Source organism: Dipodomys merriami, unplaced genomic scaffold (assembly GCF_024711535.1).
Source record: "Dipodomys merriami isolate MVZ:Mamm:240054 unplaced genomic scaffold, mDipMer1.0.p SCAF_68, whole genome shotgun sequence".
Classification (NCBI taxonomy): domain Eukaryota; kingdom Metazoa; phylum Chordata; class Mammalia; order Rodentia; family Heteromyidae; genus Dipodomys; species Dipodomys merriami.
Window position 1 is genome coordinate 5,380,351 of NW_027206268.1, and position 16,966 is coordinate 5,397,316.

Genomic DNA, 16,966 nt, shown 5'->3' on the forward strand with positions numbered 1-16,966 from the left:
TGCTAAGAATTGATATCACTCTGCCAAGGAAAAACATAACTTGTTCCTGGCGAGTTGTTTGGCCTCTCATTCAGGGAAGAATTTTGGAGCCTAATGGTAACGTGCATCTGGATGAATCTGGAAGAGGATCCTGGGGTGCTGAGAATTCCATACATCCTTTTAGTCCATGGATAAGCTTTAAGTTAAAGTGACTGCATTCCCAAGTGGCTACTGGGAACAGAAAAATGTCAGAGGAAGACATTTCTGTTTCCAAAAATACAGGGTAAGTTGAGATCCATGCACAACTACACAACTAATTATGGCTGGAGGAAGAGGCTAGAAGCTTTCTCTTTTGACTATAAAAAGGGTTCCTTGTCTTTATAAAAAGTTTCCCACTGGGCACCGGTGGCTCACGCCTGTCATCCTAGCTACTCAGGAGGCTGAGATCTGAGGATCTGACTTTGAAGACAGCCTGGGCAGGAAAGTCTGTGAGAATCTTATCTCTAATGAACCACCAGAAAACCAGAAGTGGTGCTGTGGCTCAAGTGGTAGAGTGCATGCCTTGAGCTGAAGAGCTCAGGGACAGCGCCCATGCCCTGAGTTCAAGCCATACAAGCAGGAAAAAAAAAAATTCCATACAAATGAGCTAAGCTCAGAGTTTATGCCACTCTGACATATTTTTCCCTAAACCAGTTCAATAGTAATTAAGCTCCATTTTGTGTCTGCTAGAATCCACTGAGATCTACGAGCCACACGTACTGATGACAAATACCTTTGAGGAGAGCAACAAATTTCATGGATACTAAAAACATGGCCTTAAAGGGTTTCCTCTCCAGGAGTCAAGCCCGCCATTCGAAGTGGAGCCTTATCTAACCTGTGCTTCCTAGCACAGTGTCTGGCTTAAGCTCCATGTTCTGCTCTCTAACACACATGGTTAAGATTTTCTAGTAACACATCCACTGTTTTAACAACTGTTTTATAAAGATCTGGATCAAATAGGAAGGAAAGTTTCAAAATCTTGCAAGCAAAATAATCATCCATTTCTTGAACATTAGCAGCTTTTCTTTATTTTGGGGGGGCCAATACTGAAGTTTGAACTACACTTAGGGTCCTTGTACTTGCTCAGCTGACACTCTTCCCCTTGAACCATACCTCCAGCCTGGCTTTTTAGTATTTAGAGTTAACAGTCTCATGGACTTTTTTGTCCAGACTGGCTTCAGACTGAGTTTTTAGATCTCGACTTCCTGAGTAGCTAGTCATGAGTCACCAACACTGAGCTAGATGTCTTTTTTGAGTATTACACCATAAAATTTTATGACCCAGAGAATAAGAGCTCTCAAACTATTTAAAAACATCAGATACTGCTTAGTTTCACTGTTTATAATCTCTGCCTCCTGGGTTTTTTTCTTCATATTTGCAATTATTTCCTTTTTAAAAAATCATTTCCCTTAGTTCTCCAATGTAATTGATGGCAAGATTTCTCATCTGAATGGTTGTTTAATTGTAAAGATAACAAACTTTGCCTTTTATTTTAATGGGTATTTGAATAATTATTCAATAGTAAGTATCACCAAAAACAATCACTAAAATTCCTTTCTGAGTGGTTTCACCATTAATTTCACCTTTCTGCTTCCAGACTTGTCTTTATGGGATTATCTGGGGAGAAAGCTTTACAGCAACTTCCTTTTGTCCTTCTCAGACAATTCCTTTATAAATGGAAGATACAAAATTGGAAGTCAGGAGACAAGCTGACCACAGAATTATGTCGGGGCTTCATCTGCTCAACAGAGTCATCCTGAGCCCCATGAGTCATGTACTGTTCACTGTCCAAGCCCTCCTTCATCTCCAGAGCCTGCCATTACTGTCTCACCTTAATGATAGGAGGAGGGGTGCACTCTCTCCCCCTCCTTCTTTCCTGTTAAATCAATAAAAATATGTATATGTATGTAGACAGTCTCTGGGTTGTTTTCTGCCTTTTCTCTTATTCTAAACATGTAGACAACATGCAGAATGGAATAACTTCTAAGGAAACAGGACCCCACATCAGGAAGAATCTTATAAATTGGACTTTGCAATTTATCTTGAGGGCAATAAGGAACTATTATAAGTTTTGTGCACGTGTGTGTGTGTGTGTGTGTGTGTGTGTGTGTGTGTGTGTGTGTGTGTGTGTGTGTGTTTTAACATGGAAAGACTCGTTTGAGGACATGTGCCTTGTTCAGTGGAGGAAACAGAACAAAGTCAATCTGGGGTGAGGAAACGGCTGTGGTGAGCCAAGGAATAGGCTGTGGTGGTGTGGCCCAAGACAGCAGCAGTGGAGATGGATCAGCAGGTGTGGAGAACTGAGACTTAGGGCAAGGAAACAAGACTTTCTAATCATCTGACCGTGACCAGAGGGAAAAGGGAAGGAACTGAAGGTGTTAACTGGTTTGAGCAAAGGATAGATGGTATTAAATGAAACAAGGAGATGGGATGAGCAGACTTTCAGAGGATGAAATAATTGCTCAAATGAAGATAACACAAAGAATTGGGCCAGAGTTATAGATGGAATCATTCATTCCTTTGAAATGGGTAACTGAAGCATGGGAGTGGATGAACTCACCCAGGGGAATGTACCAGGGAAAAGCAAAGCTAGAGCAGAACCCAAGGGCACTGATTCTTGGTAGGAGGAGGAAGGTAAGGAAGAGTCAGATGAAGGCAATGAATGAGGAGAGAAGTGGGAACACCTCCCACTAATCCTCAAATGCTCCAGGAGCAACTACTATACATCCTTACCTGTGTGGAAACCTGGCTTACACCAACTTGCTCAAGCTCACATTTGGCTGGTGGCCTGTAAGTCATGCCTGTAAGCCTAGCTTGATCCAACAAGGATCAAGGTTCAAAGCCCCCCTGAATAGACAAATCTGAGAGACCCTTACCTCTAGTTAACAGCAAAAAGCCTCAGGTGGAGGTGTGCCTCAACCAGCAGAGCATCAGCCTTCTTGAGAAAAACAGGTAAGCTAAGCTCTTGTTCTTGAGTACTACCTTGTTCTCTCTTCTGTGAAAGCCTCAAGTGCGGAGTGGGCACAAGGCACTGAGATTCGCACTCCTGGTGATAGTCTGGCACCTCTAAGAGGAATCCAGACTCAGAACTTGGCAGATCTGAGGACTGGACAGGACATACACAGCGCGAGCGCTGTGCGGGGTGACAAGGCGAGGGCATGCTCAGAACTAAGGCTAGTTCTCAGCACAGCGGTGAAGCTACATGGATAAGGCCACAGAGACCAACTTGAAGGCGTTCACCACAGCCATAGTTGAGCCAATCCAAGCAACGAAACAAAACAAAAAAGTATAGTACTGGCTTATGATCTTAATACTACTCACAATGCATGCAATACAAATAAGTGGAATAAGTAATAAAGGAGAAAAGATCCATGTTGGGTGCAGACTGAGTTCTCATTATGTGTGAAGTTTGTTTCGGCAGTGAGTCCCCGGAGATGCCAGTTGGGCAGGGTGGGCTCCGTAGGCTGAGGCAGGGAAACGAGGGGCAGAAAAGAGAAGTCTCCAGTGAAGAAACCTGACAATCATGATTCCTGCCAGGGGATCAAAGTTCACATTAACATTGGGGCTGGGAAGGTGGCTCAGTGGTAGAGCGCTTGCCTTGCATGCTCCAGGCCCTGGGTTCGATTCCTCAGCACCACATAAGCAGAAAAAGCTGGAAGTGGCGCTGTGGCTGAAGTGATAGAGCACTAGCCTTGAGCTGAAGAGCTGAGGGACAGCGCCCAGGCCCAGAGTTCAGGCCCTACGACTGGCAAAAACAAAACAAAACAAATAAAACAAAAAAACAGTACTACGTCATAGTGATTACACGCGACCGACAGGTCCTGGGCCGTGATGAAAACAGCACGTTATCTCTGTGCTCTTTCTTCTTTGTCAAAGCACCAGTTAGATCCTAGGAAAAAAACACCAGGTAATTCTTGACTGAGTCCTGAGCCATGTGTGCCTGCGTAGACGCTAAGCAGCCCAAGTAAATCTAACTCATCTCAAAAACAAAATAAAGATCGGGTGGCTACCAACATGAGGAAGACAGGGTTTACAGTCTGAATCCAATGCAGTCAAGTGCTCCCTAAATCCAAGACAATGGCACTGGTTAACACCTTTCAGCAGAATATAAACAAATCCAGTCTTTGCAACATGCTGACAGGATATACCCAAAACTACTTGACATCCTAAGAAACAGGGGGACATGACTCATTCTCTAGAGAAAACACAACCATTGACTTTAACCTTGAGATGATACAGATAGAAGAAACAGCAGTTATAACAGTTATAACTTGCTTAGGATGGACCATTTACAGTAGCCTCCAGAGAAGCAAAAAGAAAGAAATTCTCAGGTGAGCAACAAACTAGAGAATGAAATACAAATTTGAGAACTGAAGACAGCAGAATGCGACTGGAAAAACGAAGTTAGCTCAAGTATTGTCCAATGTGAAGAACACCAGGAAAGGTTACAGTGGGGAATGGGCTGAGACTCAGGACTGACAGGAAAGAATCAAAAGATCTAACTGGGAAGATGGCTCAGGGGTAGAGTGCTTGCCTTGCATGCCTTTGGCCCTGGGTTTGATTCCTCACATAAGCAGAAAAAGCCGGAAGTGGCACTGTGGCTCAAGGGGTAGAGCGCTTGCCTTGAGCTGAAGAGCTGAGGGACAGTGCCCAGGCCCAGAGTTCAGGCCCCACGACCGCAAAAAAAAAAAAGACTAGAATCAAAAGATCTAACATATATGTAACCGGAGTCCCAGAAGAGAAGACAGAAAAAAATTCAGCAAAGAAGAGCCAAATACTCAAAAACATTAATTACAGAAGTTCAGTGAACCTAAAGCAAAAGCTAAAGAAAACAATACCTAGATAAGTGAGAATCAAATACTAGGTCTGAGAATAATATAGCTACTTTAAAGAGACTCACAGGGCTGGGAAAATGGCTCAGTGGAAGAGTACTTGCCTTGTATGCATGAGGCCCTGGGTTTGATTTCTCAGAAGAAAAAGCCGAAAGTGGCACTGTGGCTCAAGTGGTAGAGTGCTAGCCTTGAGCTGAAGAGCTCAGGGACAGTGCCCAGGCCCAGAGTTCAGGCCCCACGACCGACAAAAATAAGAGACTCACAGACTTTCCTGCCCAGGCTGGCTTTGAACCATGATCCTCAGACCTCAACTTCCTGAGTAGCTAGGATTATAGTCATGAGCCACCAGTGCCTAGCTTAATGTAGCTACTTTTTATGGGAAGCAATAACAAGGAGAACCATGATCCAAGTTAGCTAGGACATAAAATAAAGCAAAAATAAAATATTGCAAAGAAAAAAAAAAAAAAAAACCACATAAAAAGGGCCAGTGGCCAAGGCTCAAGCTAAAGTGTCTCCCTAGCAAATGTGAGGCTTTGAGTTCAAACCCCAGTACTACAAAAACAACTGTCCAAAAAGAAAAAAAAGTAACACCTTAGCTAGGTGTGATGGTGACCCTTCTAATCCCAGCACTTGGAGTCACAGGCAGAACTACTGGCAGTTCAAGGCTAGTCTGGGTCACTGTGAACTGTGTCTCCAACCCCCACCTCCCCCAAAAAGTAAAAAATAAAAATTTAGCTGACTAGGGATATTATGATATCCTATATCATACTTGTATATTAATCACAAATAAATATACATGCATTATATAATAAAATCAACTTTTTTCTGGATTATTTTGAAACCAACACTAGACACTGCGTATCATTTCACATATATACTCAAAAAACGGTTGAAAGACATATAGTACAAGGTTTTCCTGGTTCCTGTGTAAGTTTTTACAAGAGTGGGTGGGATTTCTAATATAAGTATCACCCAGTAAGCCATGCTGGCTATAGGAATTTATCTAAATATTAGAGAACATATAGAAACACACACACACACATATGTACACACATCAATGATCTTTGAGAGATCTCTACAGACAAGACAGGCAACTGACTTGATACAACACACTGATTATACATCATAATTGTAAAATAACTTTACAAAGGCAATAAAGTTAATTTTCAGAAAATTTTTATCCAATAACCCTTACCTTTTGTTAGACAGAGATTCTGGTCTGTAAATCCTCTCAGTTCTGCATTTGTGGAAGTCAAATCATCCTGATAAAATAGTGTACAAAATTCAAAACAAGATCATGAACATTATCAATAATAAGCTATTTTATATCTTTCACTGGAGATCGGTACAGAATATAATACATACCTACCAGAAAATTATTCATTTTATCAACCTATCATTTTATGACTCCTTTTTTTGCTAATCTTGGGGCTTGAACTCTGAGTCTGGGCAAGCTGTCCCTGAGCTGCTTTTTTCCTCAAGGCTAGCTCTTTACCAACTTCAGGCTTTTTTTGTGATTAACTGGGAGATAGTCTCATGGACTTTCCTGCCCAGGTTGGCTTAGAATTTTGATCCTCAGATCTCAGCCTCCTAAGTAAACTAGGATTACAGGCATTAGGCACAAGACCCCAGCTATCAATCTTTTTATTAAAAAGAAAATGTTGGACTGGGAAGGTGGCTCAGTGGTAGAGCGCTTGCCTTGCATGCATGAGGCCCTGGGTTCAATTCCTCAGCACCACATAAGCAAAAAGAAAAAAGCCGGAAGTGGCGCTGTGGCTCAAGTGGTAGAGCGCTAGCCTTGAGCTGAAGAGCTGAGGGACAGCGCCCAGGCCCAGAGTTCAGGCCCCAACCGGACCCCCCCCCCAAAAAAAAATGTTGCTATTCTTGCCTAAAGTGGAAAAGGTATGATTTTTCCAGATTAAGATAAAATTAATGAAATTATACTCACGAGCAGAACCAAGATCTGCCAATTTTGCTGTAGTTGTAACAGCGTTAGAGCTGCCAATCTGCACAATCTGCAGTGGCCTAGCCATCGGCTAACATTACGAGCCCACAAAAAATAAAACATAAAATTTCTTCTTTAGACAGGCACTGGTGGCTCAGGCCTGTAATCCTACTCAGGAGATATGAGGATTGTTGTTCAAAGCCAGCCCAGGCAAAAAAGTCCATGTGAAACTCTTAGCTCCAATTAACCACTCAAGAACCAGGAGTGGACCTGTGACTCAGTGGTAGAGCACTAACCTTGAACAAAAGAGCTTAGGGACAATGTCCAGGCTCTGAGTTCAAGCCTCAAAACTGACGACGACAACAACAACAAAACAGAACAAAAAGAAAGAAAGAAAGAAAGAAAGAAAGAAAGAAAGAAAGAAAGAAAGAAAGAAAGAAAGAAAGAAAGAAAGAAAGAAAGAAAGAAAGAGAAAAAAGGAAATTCCATGTTTGTTTAAAGACAAATGTTTTTGTCTTTAATTTTTAATATCCTTAATAACTACTTCCACATGCTGTTCAACACTGGGAGGTGGAAGGATTTGTCTGCACTGTTAGGGGCACACTGTGGCAGTAAGAGGCCTAGCCTTAGGCCTACTCTCTGGGTCCTCATGGGGCTCATGGGGCCTGCAGGTGTTCAGCAAAGCCAAGCTGCGTGGCGTCCTCGCCTATGAGTTGGAGATGACACTAGGGATTTCCCCTACACAGACTGCTGTAGCTACCTGTGTCAGGTGTACAGCACAGGTCTTAGTGGCCACTGCCCTATCCACATGAACATTCATCTCTAGCTAGTCCTATACAGCAGGGACTCCCTAGAGCAAGTGTGCTTGTAAGTTCCATTTCCCATCATTCATTTCATTGAGTGCAATGTCCACTGAGCCACTTGGCATCACAGTTCAACAGGAGATCATCATCAAAGTTTTTTTTTTAATTTGTTTTAGAGCTTAGAAGAAATCTCAAGTTTTGAAAATCTGGCAGGATACAAGCTAAGATACAGGGCTCTATTAACAGTTCTACACTATGATGACCTATACTCTTGAAACATTGGGTATTTATAATATCACACACATCTACTAATGTCCTAAGTTCATAGCTAGATGCCTCAACTACTCTTTCAAGGTACTACCACTATGAAAGTTGTTTTTTTTTTTTTTCTCCCAGTTGTGGGGCTGGGCTCAGTACCTGAGCTCTTTTGCTCCAGGCTAGCTAGCTCTACCACTTGAGCCACAGCACCACTTTGGAGATAAGATCTCACAGGGACCTTTTCTGCCTGGGCTGGCTTTGAACCGCAATCCTCAGATCTCAACCTCCTGAGTAGCTAGGATTATAGGCATGAGCCACCTGTGCCCGACGTAAAAGGTTTTTTAAATAGTTTACTGAATTATATCATCGACCTGTAACTATAGACATATGCCATACATCATACATACATGTGTACACAACGTTTTTGTGAATTTTTTTTGCTGTTGTTTGAGACAAAGTTTTACTGTACGGCCCATGCCACCCTGAAATGTAGCCCATGCTAACCTGCTGTGTTGTCCAAGCTGCCGCAAACTCCCCACTGTCCTGCTTCAATCTCCCAAAGGCTAGGATTACAGGTGGGTACAACCATAGCTTGCTTAACTTGATATTTTGATACATGTCTACATTATGAAACTATTACCATGAGCTAGCTGAAAAACATTGTGCATGTGTTTGTTAAGAAAATGCAATTTAAGATATATCCTTGGGTTGTAGTGTAGAGAGCTTAGCTAGATTTAACAAGCCCCTGGGTTCAATTCTCAGCACTGTCCAAAAAAAAAAAGTCCTCATTGCAAATTACTGTACACAACTTTTTTTTTGTTGTCGGTCATGGGGCTTGAACTCTGGGCTTGGGCGATGTCCCTCAGCTCTTCAGTTCAAGGCGAGCGTTCTACCATTTGAGCCACAGTGCCACTTCCAGTTTTCTGGTGGTTTACTGGGGATAAGAGTCTCACGGACTTTCCTGCCTGGGCTGGCTTTGAACAGTGATCCTCAGATCTCAGCCTCCTAAGTAGCTAGGATTACAGGTATGAGTCACCAGCGCCCGGCTGTATACAATTTTTTTTTGGGGGGGGTCCGGTTGTGGGGCCTGAACTCTGGGCCTGGGTACTGTCCCTCAGCTCTTCAGCTCAAGGTTAGCATTCTACCACTTGAGCTACAGCGCCACTTCTGGCTTTTTTCTTTTTGCTTATGTGGTGCTGAGGAATCGAACCCAGGGCCTCATGCATGCAAGGCAAGTGCTCTACCACTGAGCCACCTTCCCAGCCCCTGTATACAACATTTTTAACTGACACCTCCATGCTATATATTCATAACAAGACAAATCATCCTGATACAATAGTAATTACACAAATGATGTCCAATAGTGAATTTTTATGACATCATCTGACACTATAAATTCATAGAAAATAGCTTTAAAATTAATAGTACAGATATTTAGTGTCTCAAGTGAACTGTTATTAGTAGAGCTTATTTTTCTAAACAATTGCAATAAATAACCACATCATTGCTCTTCATATATGCTAAAAAATTCTGTTACATATTTAACTTGCTGAGCTAGGCAATGGTGGCCCACACCTGTAATCCTAGCTACTCAGGAGAATTAATGATTGCAGTTTGAGGCCAATATGGACAGAAAAGTCCACGAGTCCCCAGCCTTGAGCAAAAACCCAAATGAAAGCATGAGGCCTTGTACCCTTACTGACACACATAAACAAAGTATTTAATTTGTTGAACATCTGTTCAAGAGCTTACTGATGAATGGAGGAGAGTGGGCAAATGGTCATAGTCAATGTCCATACCTTAAAAATGAAACTAAGGTATGGGCAGGGCTGGGAAAGATAGGGGAGAGGACGGGAGGGGAGACGCTGATCATGATGTAGTGTACTCATAATAAAAAGTGCACTGTCACTACCAGCATGCTCTCCACTGTCTGCTAGAAAAAGATGACAGAGGCCAAACACTTATTTGTCTGTGTTCTACTTTGAACATTAAAGGCAAAGCAACTGCAAGAAACTCAAGTTTAGGATAGTAATTTGACCATCATAATACATGTCATACTTCAAGAGTATCAGTTTAGGGCTGGGAAGGGGCCCAGTGGTAGAGTGCTTGCTTCGCATGCACGAGGCCCTGGGTTTGATTCCTCAGCACCACATAAGTAGAAAAAGCTGGAAGTAGCACTGTGGCTCAAGCAGTAGAGCGCTCGCCTTGAGCTGAAAAGCTGAGGGACAGTGTCCAGGCCCAGAGTTCAGGCCCCACGACAGATTAAAAAAAAAAAAAAAGTATCAGTTTATACCTTACTATTCTTTGACATAAAAGTGCGCGCGCACGCGCGCGCACACACACACACACGTGCACTCCTCCCTCCACTCCTCAAATGAAACCACATGTTCCTCTGTTGGTTCACAGCACAGAACTTAGTTATTGGTTACTGTCAAGCTCCAACACCTGCACTCCGCATCCAACGACTGCAGAACAAAGCATTAAACGGATTTGTAAATGCTTCAGCAGCTGCGCACCTGACCTCAACAATCAACAAACTGTACAGTAGGCAATGTCAGTACGTTGCTGGGGGTCTCATCCATGGAGGTGTGTGAAGGTTGTATGAATACTATAAAATCTTAGAATACATGCTTTCACATGTGTCACAAACAAAAGAACATTATTAAAAATAGAAGATCCTTCCCAATTAAAAAAAAAATATATATATATATAAAAATAGAAAATCTTTTCTTTTTTGGTGCCAGTCATGGAATTTGAGTCTTTTTGCTTAAGACTAGCATTCTACCCACTTGAGCCACAGCTCTACTTCCAGCTTTTTTTGAGCTGGGTTCAGTGGCTCATGCCTGTAATCCTATTTAGGAGGCTGAGATCTGAGGATCATGGTTCAAAGCCAGCCTGGGTGGCAAATTCTGTGAAACTCTTATCTCCAATTAGCCACCAGAAAACCAAAAGTACCCTTGTGGTTCAAAGTGCATTAGTCCTTTTTTTTTTTTTTTTTGGGGGGGGGGTCCGGTCGTGGGGCCTGAACTCTGGGCCTGGGCGCTGTCCCTCAGCTCTTCAGCTCTAAAGCTAGCGCTTTACCACTTGAGCCACAGCGCCACTTCTGGCTTTTTGTTTTTTTCCTATGTGGTGCTGAGGAATCGAACCCAGGGCATCAGGCATGCTCTACCACTGAGCCACCTTCCCAGCCCCTCAAAAGTGCATTAGTCTTGAGCTAAAAAGCTCAGGGACAATGTGCAGGCCCTTCAAGCAACAGTCTTTCAGACTTTCCTGCCAGGCTGGTTTTGAACCACAATCCTCAAACCTCAGCTTCCTATGTAGCTAGGATTACAGGTGTGAGCTACCAGTGCCTATTAAAAATAAAAAAAACTTAGTAGGAAGATTATTCTTTCCCTACTCTATTTTAAAAGGATATGAAGAAGACTAAAATGTGAAGGCTCTTTTTCCCTAATCAAATATTGTGAAGTTTTCTGATCAATGTTTCACTAATTAATTTACATAAGCTTTTTGTGTATGTTTAAGATATAACAAAATGCCGGGCGCTCACGCCTGTAATCCTAGCTACTCAGGAGGCTGAGATCTGAGGATCGCGGTTCAAAGCCAGCCCGGGCAAGAGAGACCGTGAGACTCCAATCTCCAATAAACCACCAGAAAACCGGAAGTGGCGCTGTAGCTCAAGTGGTAGAGCGCTCGCCTTGAGCTGAAGAGCTGAGGGACAGAGCCCAGGCCCAGAGTTCAAGCCCTACGACAGACAAAAAAAAAAAAAAAAGATATAACAAAACTTCACAATATGTATGGAGAGTAGAATGGTACCCAGGCATTTCAGTGCTGTGTTGTATACTGTATCTGATGAATTAAAAAATACCTAAGTCTTGCCGGGCGCCGGTGGCTCACACCTGTAATCCTAGCTACTCAGGAGGCTGAGATCTGAGGATCGCGGTTCAAAGCCAGCCCGGGCAGGAAAGACCGTGAGATTCCTATCTCCAATAAACCACTAGAAAAAAACCGGAAGTGGTGCTGTAGCTCAAGTGGTAGAGCGCTTGCCTTGAGCTGAAGAGCTGAGGGACAGCGCCCAGGCCCAGAGTTCAAGCCCCATGACCGACAAAAAAAAAAAAAAATACCTAAGTCTTGGGGCTGGGAAGGTGGCTCAGTGGTAGAGCGCTTGCCTTGCATGCCTGAGGCCCTGGGTTCGATTCCTCAGCACCACATAAGCAAAAAGAAAAAAGTGGCGCTGTGGCTCAAGTGGTAGAGCGCTAGCTCTTGAGCTGAAGAGCTGAGGGACAGCGCCCAGGCCCAGAGTTCAGGCCCCACAACTGGACCCAAAAAAAAAAAAAAAAGTCTCACGGCTTTTCCCTGCCCGGGCTGGCTTTGAACAGTGATCCTCAGATCTCAGCCTCCTGAGTAGCTAGGATTACAGGCATGAACCACTGGAACTTCTTGGTTCAAGGCTAGGGCACTACCACTTTGAGCCATAGCTCCACTTCTAGTTTTCTTGGGGATAACTGGAGATAAAAGTCTCATAAACTTTCCTGCCTTGACTGGCTTCAAACTGCAGTCCTCAGATCTTAGCCTCTTGAATAGCTAGGATTACAGCTTTTATTGCTCATGCCTGGTGCTCTATTGCTTGAACCACACCTCCACTTCTGGCGTTTTGCTGTTCACTGAAAAGAACAATCTCTTAGATTAAGCACCAGAATGACTTTAGACCTACATCTTCAGATCGCAACCTCCAGAGCACCTAAGATTACAGGTGTGAGCCGGGCGCTGGTGGCTCACGCCTGTAATCCTAGCTACTCAGGAGGCTGAGATCTGAGGATCGCGGTTCAAAGCCAGCCCGGGCAAGAAAGACCATGAGACTCCTATCTCCAATAAACCACCAGAAAACCGGAAGTGGCGCTGTGGCTCAAGTGGTAGAGCACTCGCCTTGAGCTGAAGAGCTGAGGGACAGCGCCCAGGCCCAGAGTTCAAGCCCCACGACTGACAAAAAAAAAAAAAAAAAAAAAAAGATTACAGGTGTGAGCCACCAGCGCCCAATTCTGAAGAAGCAAATCATACTCCCTGATAATGACATTGTAATGTAACAGTACCCTATGTAACCTAAATGGTAGAAGAGGAGGAGGTGGGATGGTCTGCACTCAATGGTAAGATCATCACTGAACACTGGGGACATCAACCCTCACTGGAGATGCACTCGCAGCTTCTGAAGAACCCTCCCTGGTGCTGTGGCATCTCACAGTTCACCTGACGGCCGAACGGGAAGGGCTCTTGGGGACAGGTGATGGATAGGCAGCAGGTACAGTGTGGACAAGCTGGTCCCCAGGTGTCAGCATACTCTACAGAAAACAGTACAAGCTCACACTTACGAATAGTTTATTTCTGGAATTTTCCACCAATATTTTTAGATGGCAGTTGACCTTGGGTAACTGAAACTGGAGGAAAACAAAACCACAGTGGGGGTGAGGACTACAATATAATTAATAAGGGGTTATTGGCTAACACTATCCATTATTCTTCGGATGTATAAGGCTAACACCTAGATATAGCTGACTCCCCACTGTGGCGGCTGCCCGCAGTCATCTTGCACAGCATGGCACGTGCCAGTCACACCCAACGACACCACCAGACCCTCCAAGGCCTGAATGACATGGGGAGGGGGGGTGGAGGTGGGCTAGGGAGCTGCTAAGCTGATCTGGACAGGAAGCAGAGGCGCACACAGGAGCCGGCAGAGCTGGGACCTTCAGTCCTGATGCATCCCAGTTTCAGGCCCCAGATCATTCTCCAAGCCGACTAAATTCCTTCTCCTGAACTCTCAGACATCCCAGCCTCACTGTAATAAATCATCTTTCTAATCACCAAACCTTTCCATATAATAATCTGAGAATGGTAAAGCACGGTAAATTTCTGTTTCCCTGTGTGTTACTCTGATTTTCTTTCAAAGCGCAATCCTTCGCCATAGCCAGATGCATGGATTTGCAGGGAAGCAGATGCAGAAATGACAGCCTTCAGCAGAGAGAGGTGACACATGGCTAACGAAAGTCTACATGGAGTTCACCAGCAGCTCGGAGAAGCAGCAAGCTTCTGCACAACATCTGGGCACACAAGTCCTGAGCAAATACACCAAGAAAAATTAAGATGAAGCCAGGTGCCGGTGGCTCATGCCTGTAATCCTAGCGACCTCAGGAGGCTGAGCTTTGAGGATCGCAGTTCAAAGCCAGCCCAGGCAGGAAAGTCTGTGAGACTCTAATCTATAATTAACCACCAGAAAACCAGAAGTGATGCTGTGGCTGAAGTGGTAGAGCACTCACCTTGAGCTGAAGAGTGTAGGGACAGTGCCCAGGCCCAGAGTTCAAGCCCCACGACCAACAAAACAGAACAAAAAACCCCACAAAAAATATGACTGCCATGAAAAGCAAATGAAGGCTAAGAGACAGCCCAGGAAAATGGAATTCAGAGATAAGTGGGAACTGTGAGGATCATGATGGAAGATCAGGGGAGAATGAGGTCCACAGACAGAAGAATGGGGGTGATGCTTTCATGTTATGTGCCTTGACTTGATTTTACTCAACCAACTGTGGTGGTGTTCTCTGTTCCAAAGACTTCTTTTTCTTAGAAAAAGATGATCAACTGTAATTCAAAACATCCTGAGAGCTGGGCACCAGTGGCTCACGCCTGTAATCCTAGCTACTCAGGAGGCTGAGATCTGAAGATCATGGTTCAAAGCCAGTCCAGGCAGGAAAGTCCATGAGACTCTCTTATCTCCAGTAAACCTCTAGGAAACTGGAAGTTGCGTTGTGGCTCAAGCGGTAGAGTGCTCGCCTTGAGCTGAAGAGCACAGGCACAGCACCGAAGCCCAGAGTTCAAGCCCCACCACCAACCAAAAAAAAAATCCTGAGGAGGGGCTGGGAAGGTGGCTCAGTGGTAGAGTGCTTGCCTGGCATGCATGAGGCCCTGGGTTCAATTCCTCAGTACCACCTATGCAGAAAAAGCTGGAAGTGGTACTGTGGTTCAAGTGGTAGAGCACTGGCCTTGAGCTGAAGAGCTGAGGGACAGCACCCAGGCCCAGAGTTCAAGCCCCAGGACTAGCAATAAACCAAACCAAACCAAAACCTCCATAACATGTATGTAAAAAGTAAAATTATATTATTACTAAGCTCCCCACCAATGAGAAATATTTAGAAAGGAATGACAATTTAAATAATAAAAATATTTAGGTCTAAAAAAACAAAAACAATAGAACTTGTACAGTCTACCTGAACCAGAACTCAAGGGCATATTTATATTTCATGTTACTCATTAAGCCATCAGTTTAAAAGCTTAAAAGAAAGAAATACAGGGAACTCAAAGAAAGAAGATGAAGAGCAAGAGCATACCCCAATGAAACAGGAACACAGCGAGCGACCAGCAAGCTGTTCTGGGTGCCCAGCGAATGCAGGCATGGAACAGCCATGGCGCAGTGCGGCAGAGGGGAGGAAGCGAGGACCCAGCCCAGTCTCAGGAGCACGGGCTCCTCAGAAGTCTGAGGACCTCTCAGAATTTCAGGAAGACTGAGTGTCTCACTTACTCTAGGTGCCAACCAGACACAACTGGTTAGACAAATTGTGTGAAATTCATACCCCCCCCCCCCCAGTGTACACAATAACACGCTGCTAACCACAAATTAATCTGAAACACTCTGAGATTTTAAGACCTACTGAAATACAGTCATGGCAGTCAGGTCCTTTCTAGCCAAAGGATCATTTGACCAAGTTAAATGTCTTCCTCCAAAATAAATGCAGAAGTCACACAGTAGAAATGAAAAATATTCCAACATAAATCTTGTTTGTTTTGCTGTTTGCTGCTTGTTTGTTTTTATGTTTATTTCTCTAACTGTACATAGTGTTTTCTTTTCCCAGGCTGGCCTGGAGCCACTGACCCTCCCATTTATGCTTCCCAAGTAGCTAGGATTGTAGACACGATCATCACAATCTATTGACTGAAATGAGGTCTGGCTGTTTGCCTACACTGGCCTCAAATTGTGAGTTCTTCTTATCTTGTCCTCTGGAGTAGGTGGGATTGTAGGTATGAGCCATCATGCCTAGCTAAACCCATTTTTAAATCAGGGAAAGAAAAGCTGTTTAAATGTGATTAAGAACCATCTGAAATAAACAAGAGTGGGCAATCACCTCACTCATTCACTTACTCACTCAGCAAACCCTTCGCCACCACTGTGTGCCAGAACCTAAAAAAGGTGCCAAAGAAAGTCTGGCAGAGAGAGGAGACCGTACCTCATGAACTTCCAAATGAATTTTTGTCTCTCTTACTCCAAAAGGCTCAAATGTAATCAATGGAATAGAATTGTAAGTGTAAAATAAAACAGAATTATATAAACAGTATAAAAGAGCTGGGCGCTGGTGGCTCACGCCTGTAATCCTAGCTACTCAGGAGGCTGAGATCTGAGGATCGCGGTTCAAAGCCAGCTCGGGCAGGAAAAACCGTGAGACTCCTATCTCCAATAAACCACCAGAAAACCGGAAGTGGCGCTGTAGCTCAAGTGGTAGAGCGCTTGCCTTGAGCTGAAGAGCTGAGGGACAGCGCCCAGGCCCAGAGTTCAAGCCCCATGACCGACAAAAAAAAAAAAAAAACAGTATAAAAGAAACAGGATCACGACAAACACCTCATTTATTACACTAAAAGTTAAGAAATATTAAACTGGCATTTTAGCTGCAATTTATGACCTGTTAAAATATACTTCCAAGTATTTTCTATTTTTTCCCAAGTATTTTCTTTCCAAGCTTCTTTTTTTTTTTTGGCATTGTCTTTCTCTAAAATTGATTTGTTCTAGGTGCCAGTGGCTCCCACCTGTAACCCTAGCTACTCAGGAAGCTGAGATCTGCGGATCGTGGTTCAAAGCCAGCCCAGTCTGTGAGACTCCTATCTCCAATTAACTTAGCTCGAAGTGGTAGAGTGCTAGCCTTGAGCACAGTGCCCAGGCCCTGAGTTCAAGCCGGAGGGACAGCACATACACACAAACTCAGAATACATGACAAACTCTCAGAAGTGTCTTGAAAATCAGAGTGACAGCAAATGTTTCAAGAAGCTGACGTCTCTGCAGGACGGGCGGCTCTGAGGTA

The 16,966-nt window shown here is 44.0% G+C and overlaps 1 protein-coding gene across 3 annotated transcripts in view; it reads right to left on the reverse strand.

The window, feature by feature from the left end:
* Tfdp2 (transcription factor Dp-2) overlaps window positions 1-16,966 on the reverse strand; it is a 62,404-nt gene that overhangs the window by 30,391 nt on the left and 15,047 nt on the right. For 2 of the 3 annotated variants that reach the window (XM_070005550.1, XM_070005549.1), the window contains exon 3: window positions 6,046-6,112. The exons of the other annotated variant lie outside the window; for it this stretch is intronic. The gene's annotated coding sequence lies outside the window, so the exon portion shown is untranslated. The remainder of the gene's footprint in view (window positions 1-6,045; window positions 6,113-16,966) is intronic. 3 annotated transcript variants of the gene reach the window in all.